The 6,278-nt window shown below is 57.9% G+C and overlaps 1 long non-coding RNA gene across 1 annotated transcript; it reads right to left on the bottom strand.

Moving 5' to 3' along the window:
• Positions 1-4,803: 4,803 nt before the first annotated feature.
• LOC115542784 (uncharacterized) lies at positions 4,804-6,034 on the bottom strand. The gene is made up of 3 exons (XR_003976612.1): positions 5,880-6,034; positions 5,536-5,620; positions 4,804-4,868 (listed from the first exon to the last, which is right to left on the bottom strand). It is a non-coding gene; the product is annotated as an uncharacterized LOC115542784 (long non-coding RNA).
• Between the last annotated feature and the right edge of the window lie 244 nt (positions 6,035-6,278).

The raw sequence follows: 6,278 nt of genomic DNA, 5'->3' as shown, positions 1-6,278 counted from the left end.
CATGAGGGCAGCCGGTGTGCAGTGGCTGGACTCCTGCACTGCCGTCCGATAGGACCACAGGACCAAGGGCAGGTGGCGGTCCCAGTCCCGCTGGTGCTGGCTGGTGAGGATGGCGAGCTGGGTGGCCAGGGTGCGGTTAAACCGCTCCACCAACCCGTCACTCTGGGGATGGAGCGGCGTCGTCCTGGTCTTGCGCACCCCCAGCCGCCGGCAGACCTCCCCGAAGACCTGGGCCTCAAAGTTCCGCCCCTGGTCGCTGTGGAGCTCAGCAGGGACCCCGAAACGGGCAAACATCTCCTCCACCAGCCTCTCCGCGGTGGTGGCAGCGCTCTGATCCGGCACCGCATACGCCTCGGGCCATTTGGTGAAGTAGTCCATGGCCACGAGGACGTAGCGGTTGCCGGAGTCGGTGACTGGAAACGGCCCCAGGACGTCGACCCCCACCCGTTCCATCGGTGCTCCCACCAGGTACTGCTGGAGCGGGGCATGGGAACGCTGGGCAGGCCCTTTCTGCGCCGTACAGGTGTCGCAGCAGTGGACATGCAACTCCACGTCCCGTCGACAGCCCGGCCAGTAGAACCGCCCCCGCAGGCGATGCAGGGTCTTGGCGTTCCCGTAGTGCCCCGCTCCCACCGAGCCGTGGACCAGCTGCAGCACCTGGGGACGAAGCGCACGGGGCACCAACAGCTGCAGAATGTTTTTCTTACCCCTAGGGTCCTGCCAGCTGCGGTGGACCACCCCGTTGTGGAGCCGGAAGCATCCCCACTGGGAGTGGTAGGCCTTCACCTCAGGCCCTCGTGCCGACACCTCCGGCCAGCTGGGGCGCTGCCCCGCCTCCAGCCAGTCCCTCACCAACGCCAGGGTCTCGTCGGCCCGCTGCTGCTGCTCCAACTGACTCGCCGTCAGCAGGAGCCAGCCCTCCGCCTCACCGATGGTCTGGTCAGCCTCGGTGGTCTGGAGAGCCGCCACCATCGGAGACTCGTGGACCCGCTCCTCCTGTCGCAGGCAGTAGCGACACTCCAGGACCGCACAGGGCCGCCGGGAGAGTGCGTCTGCGTTGTTGTGGATACGCCCCGCCCGATGCTGGATCTCGAAGTCGTATTCCTGCAGAATCTCCAGCCATCGAGCCACCTGGCCCTCAGGGTTCTTAAAACTGAGGAGCCACGTGAGGGACGCATGGTCGGTGCGGACCAGGAAACGCTTCCCATGTAGGTACGGCCTGAAATGCCGCACGGCCAGGACCACAGCCAACAGCTCCCGTCGGGTCACGCAGTAATTGCGCTCCGCCCGACTGAGAGTGCGGCTGAAGTAGGCGATGGGACGTTCCTCCTCCCCCACCCCCTGGGAGAGGACCGCACCGACCCCCACGTTACTGGCATCGGTGTCGAGGACGTAAGGGCGACCAGCGTCGGGGTACGCCAGGACCGGGGCCTCGGTGAGCACCGCTTGGAGTCGGGAGAAGGCCGTGGCGCAGGCATCGTCCCAGACGTACGGCCGGCCTGCCTCGGTTAAGCGGTGGAGGTGGAGGGGGCTAGCGACCGTGGCAAAGTCTTGGACGAACCGGCGGTAGTACCCCGCCAGGCCCAGAAAACTCCGCAGTTCACCGGCGTTGGTGGGGGTCGGCCAGTCCCGGACTGCAGCTGCCTTGGCCGGGTTAGTGGCTACGCCATGCTCGTTCACCACGTGCCCCAAGAACAGCGTTTCCCTGGCCAGCAGGGAACACTTGGCAGGGTTCAGCCGCAACCCGGCCCGGCGGATGGCCCCAAGAACCTCCCGCAGGTTCGCCAGCGCTCCCCCAAAGTCGCGGGCGTGCACCAACAAATCGTCCAGGTACACGACACAACAACTCCGGGGGATGCTCGCCAGCACCCTCTCCATCATCCGCTCGAACGTCGCCGGCGCGTTGCATAGTCCGAACGGCATGACACGGAACTGCCACAGTCCCTGTCCAATGGTGAACGCAGTCTTGGGTCTGGCCTCGGGTGCCAACTCCACCTGCCAGTAGCCGCTGCGGAGGTCCAGGGAGCTGAACCAGCTAGACCCCCCGATGTAGTCCAGGGCGTCGTCGATCCGTGGAAGCGGATACGAGTCCTTCCGGGTGACCTCGTTGAGGCGCCGGTAGTCCACGCAGAACCTCCAGCTACCGTCCTTCTTCTTCACCAGGACTGCCGGGGCCGCCCATGGACTGGACGAGGGCTCGATCACTCCCCCGGCAGCCATCTCGCGGACCTTGTCCTCCGCCGCCTGGCGCTTGGCTAGTGCTAATCGGTGGGGCCGCAGGCGGATGGGCCGAGCAGAGCCGGTGTCGATGTCATGCTGCACCAGCCCTGTCCGCCTGCAGTCCTCATCCCGTGCCGCGAAAATGTCCCCGTACTCCTCGAGTAACAGCCTCAGCTGCAGACTCTGCTGTACGTCGAGGCCAGCCCCACTGCGCAGCCAAAGCGCATTGACGGCCTCGGCGGTCTCAGGGGAAGGAAAGGCGGCAGATACAGGGCCGCGGGGAATGCAGGGGCCGGGCAGAGGCAGAGGCTCCTGGGGCACAACCCGGCGACTACTCCGCTGGCCGCCAGAGCCCCCATGCTCCCCCCGTCCGGACTGGAGCGCCACCGTCTCCGTGCCGATGGTGATGGTTGCTCCAGCCATGTCCATCCTGGCACCCCAACGGCTCAGCAGGTCCAGGCCGATGATGCACGAGTCCCGGATGTCGGCGAGCCAAAACTCATGCATCACCTCCTGGTCACCCACCCGGACGGCCAGCCGCTTCCTTCCCCTCATTCCGGTCTCCTGTCCCATAACGGTCGTCAGGCGGACGCTGGTCGCCGTCCACCCCCCCGAGAGTGCGCCGGTGGTGCCCGGAAAAACGCCCGGACGCACCAGGGAGATGGTCGACCCAGTGTCCACCAGGGCCGTGCAGGGTCGGCCGTCGATCCCGCAGCGGAGGTAAAGGCCCCTGGCGCGGCCCGGGCCGCCAACCAGAGCGCACCGACCGTGGAGAGGAGCAGGAATCCGGAGCGGCGGTCCCCTCACTGGGCCGCTCCGCTGCCGTTTTCCGCCGGACGAGATGGTCTAACCCGTGGTGCCGGTGCAGGGCAGTCACGGGCCAGATGGCCTGGCTCATCGCAGCGGAAACAGCGCCGATCATCTCCGGACCTACGTCTGTCGTCGGGTGGTGGACGCTGTGGTGGACGCTGCCGGGAACGCTGGGGCGAGGTCCAGGCCTGGAAACACTCTTCCTCGTCGTCCTCGTCCCGCTCGTAGTCCGCCTGCCGGACGTGATGTTGGGGGGCACCGGACGGCTGTAGGTTGGACAGCTCCCCTTCCGCCCGTTCCACCAGCTCAAGAGCCATATCGAGGTTCGGGGGCCCGGCGAGGTGGACGTGCAGTCCCAGCCGCGGCGGGGCATGTCCTCGGAGGAACGATTGAAGGGCTAGTTCCTCCCTAGCCGCAGCAGGGAAGTCGGGGTAGCCCCGCTGGGCGTAGAGCAGTACGTCCGCTGCGTAGGCCCCCAAACGTTCCCCCTCCCGGCGGCGGCGGCTGGTCAGCAACTCCCGGCTGTGGCTCACGACCCTCCGCTGCCCGAAACGCCTCTCCAAGGCCAGGGTCAGGGCATGGAGGTCACGCTGGTCTGCTGGGGCCAGGTCCAGCAGAACCTGCAACGCCGTTCCCTCCAAGGCTAGGGCAAGCTGAGCGGCGGACTCATCCATACCCCAACCGTAGTACCGCGCTGCGATCCTCAACTGCGCCAGGTAAGGTTCCAGTGGCGTCGCTCCAGAAAACTTCGGCAGCCTGGCCACCAGGTGGCGAGCGACCGCCGCCGATCCTGCGACATCGCCAACGGCCGCTGGGTGGCGATATTGCGCAGCCGTCGCGCCGAGCCATTCCTCCGAGTCTTCCTCCTTTGGACGCGTCATGTTGGAAAACGTTCCTTTTTCCATAATCCCACTTCTGACACCAATGTAGCGCCGACCAGGAAGAACAGGGAGACAGGCTTTTGTCAACTAGGGGTCTGTGCCTCATACACCGCTCGACTACAGAACACCCTCTTTTATTGACTCATTCGCACGTACATAGAACAGCAAACCTAACTAACACACAAGTCATTCTCGGTGGCGGTGGCAACAACAACAGAACAACACACAACAATGAACAATCCCAACCCATTAACAATCCCAACCCATTAACCCCACTGATCATTAATAACCCCAACAACTAGTAACGGACCCAGAACAACAACAATAACAGCAACAATAACACAACAACATGCGCGCCGGGAATCCCCCAGAATCCCCGGCACGAACCCGGAAGTGAATGAACCCGCGAACACTGGTCGCTACAATACTGAACAGAGGCAGGGAAAAAAGGACAGAGGAACAACAATATAATAAAAGAGGAAGAAGACTTGTCCGTTGTCACAGCATCAAGGTCCAACTGTAGAGTTCAAGAAAGGAAGAGGCATGAGGAGGAGTACAACAGAACACTGCTCTCTAGGAAATTGTTTACTGTTGTAAACTAAGTTGATGCAGTCTTACAATTATGATTCTAATCCAGGTTTCTATTTCAGGAGAAAGAAATGGCTCATAAACATGAGGCGAAGTGACCTCAGACACTCCATGTCACACGAGGAGTTAATGCAGGGGGCTATGTTGTTTGTGAACTGCATTTTGAGTGCTTCCTTAAAAAAGTGAGGGTTTGAAAGTGCATATTGAAAGAAATGAGAATTTAAATTAAATATAATAAAAATTAATAGATTTACTGATACATTGTGCTGTGTGTACTTCGAATAGCACAATGGAAAGGTGGCACCCACCAGAGATGCCATCCCCACACTGGTGGATTGCGACAACCCGCCACCAATTGCCTCCCCACCTCTTAAAAGGCGGGAAAAAAAAGAAGGTAACATAACTGAGACCAAGACCAAAATACAAATAATTAAGACAGTCCCCTGAAATAACATTTACATACATTACATTGAATGAATTAACTTTAACTGATCCTTTGATATTGACTGATTCAATCAAAAGCTAAGCAGAGTCAATCTGAGGAAGAAGACAGGTATATAGACACAGAGGGAGGGACAGAGAAAAGCACAGAGGAGACAGCAGAAATTATACCGGAAAGGACAGAGGAGACTCTAGAGACAACAGTTGAAATGGAGGAAAGGACAGAGGAGAGCGCAGAAGGGACAGTAGAGTCAAATGGAGGCACCAAAGAACAGGCTGAGGCTCAGGTGACAATTCTGCACAGCAGTCTCCAAAAGAAGGACCAGGTGATGTTCTGAGCTTCTTCAATTTCAAAATTCTGACTGTAGCATTATTATGTAGCAGACACACATAAAGGATGCCTTTTTTGTTATTTCAGAGAATAAAACAACTACAGGCACGCCTTGCAAGGCTGCAAAGGCTAAGACGCAGGAAAAGGAAGCCAGCTGCCATGCCAAAAAAATCCAAGTAATGTCAATGAAAGTCAAAAACATATTATGCCTTTAGAATTATCAACACTTGATTTAAGGGAATGCATATTGCATTTTAACACCACCTTGTTCTTTCGTAGTCCCCATGAAATTATGGAGGAGATGCTCCAGAGGTGTCCTGAGGGCTGCCGGAACTTCATTAGGGCACAACTGTCAGAGGCAGGGAAAAAGGACAGAGGGAGAAGGTTCAACAGACACATGAAGGATCTAGGGCTGCAGCTGTTACACAGCAGCCCAAAGGCCTACCGTCAAATGAAGGCCATATTCTCGCTTCCTTCTGGAAGGACACTTCGGCGTTACGTTAGCGCACGTGTGGGATATTTCTCTGTAAATACGAATTTATTAAATAAGACTACTCAACTTCGACCAGTTTCACAATTTTAAGATTGAACAAAATCTGATTATTAACCTTTTATTTCCTGACAGCCTGGCTTCCTACAGGGAATCATCTCCCAAATGGGAGTCATCGCCGCCACCATGACCCCTGTGGAGAGGATGTGTACGCTCGTCCTGGACGAGATGTCAATCAAAAAACAATTTGATTATGATCGCAAGAACGATGCCATTTATGGTGTATCTGCATCTGGGGCTGCAGCAAAACAAGCGATGGTCGTCATGGCTAGGGGCATTATGGGGAAATGGAAGCAGGCAAGCCATACCTTAGAAAAACATTTGTTATGATATTGCTGTGTATATTCAAACACATTTACCGAAAGCATGTCTTTCAACAGACGGTTGGTTACTTCTTTTCCCCATCTTCAATGCCAGCAGATGATATTGCTACCGTCATTAACTCATTGGCTGCCAA

This window comes from Gadus morhua, chromosome 4 (genome assembly GCF_902167405.1).
Source record: "Gadus morhua chromosome 4, gadMor3.0, whole genome shotgun sequence".
Taxonomy (NCBI): Eukaryota; Metazoa; Chordata; class Actinopteri; order Gadiformes; family Gadidae; genus Gadus; species Gadus morhua.
This window is presented reverse-complemented; position numbering and strand designations above follow the sequence as displayed.